Source organism: Gymnoscopelus braueri (assembly GCF_963280865.1).
Source record: "Gymnoscopelus braueri genome assembly, contig: SCAFFOLD_473, whole genome shotgun sequence".
NCBI lineage: Eukaryota > Metazoa > Chordata > Actinopteri > Myctophiformes > Myctophidae > Gymnoscopelus > Gymnoscopelus braueri.
In genome coordinates, this window is record NW_027660843.1 from 9,173 (window position 1) to 10,000 (window position 828).

Consider the following 828-nt stretch of genomic DNA (forward strand, 5'->3'; position numbering starts at 1 on the left):
AGTTATGGTTTCTTCCATCATAAAGAGTGTTTCAATAAATGTATTTATTTTTTGTACATGATTGGTTGACTCCATTCAGTATTGTGATTAGCTAGCAAGACACCGCCCACTTCACACAGGGTGTGATTTTTTACTTTACTGGAGTATTTCCAATTTTCAGTACTTTTACTTCTACTCTATGTCATCTCAGAGGCAAATATTGTACTTTTACTCCACTATAGTTATTTGAACAATTTTGTTACTAGCTTGTAGATTTAGAATGCCGGACTTTTACTTGTAACAGAGTATTTCCTTCTACATTGCAGTTTTGATACTTTTACTTAAGTGAAACATTTGAGTACTTATCCACCACTAAACTAAACTCATAATTACTTAGTGTTGCACTTGGTGGTTTCTAGTAATTGTTCAGAAAAGTGCTGTACAAGAAATTAACTTATTTGTTTTGTAGGCGGACTGGTGTCTATGAAGATCAAGACCCTTTAGCAACATTATATAATGTGTTCATTGGTGGTACAGTATGTACAGTTTAAGTCAGGGGTCTTCAATGTTTTTAGGGCAAAAAGGACCCCCTAGCTGAGAGAGAGATGAGGTAGGGAAACCCCCCCCCCCCTATATTGTATAATTTGTGTTTCAGATTAAAAACTTAGCCCATCTACAGTACGAGCTATTTGTGGCTAGTTCTCCTCAGAAAAGGGATGCTAGAGTTCAAGTGGTTAATGTAAAAATCCTGTCACACAAAGATTTGGCGGCCCCCCCTGTAGTGACTCTGAGGACCCCCTAGGGCAGTGTTTCCCAACCTTTTTGGATCCCAGGGCACACCTAGATATA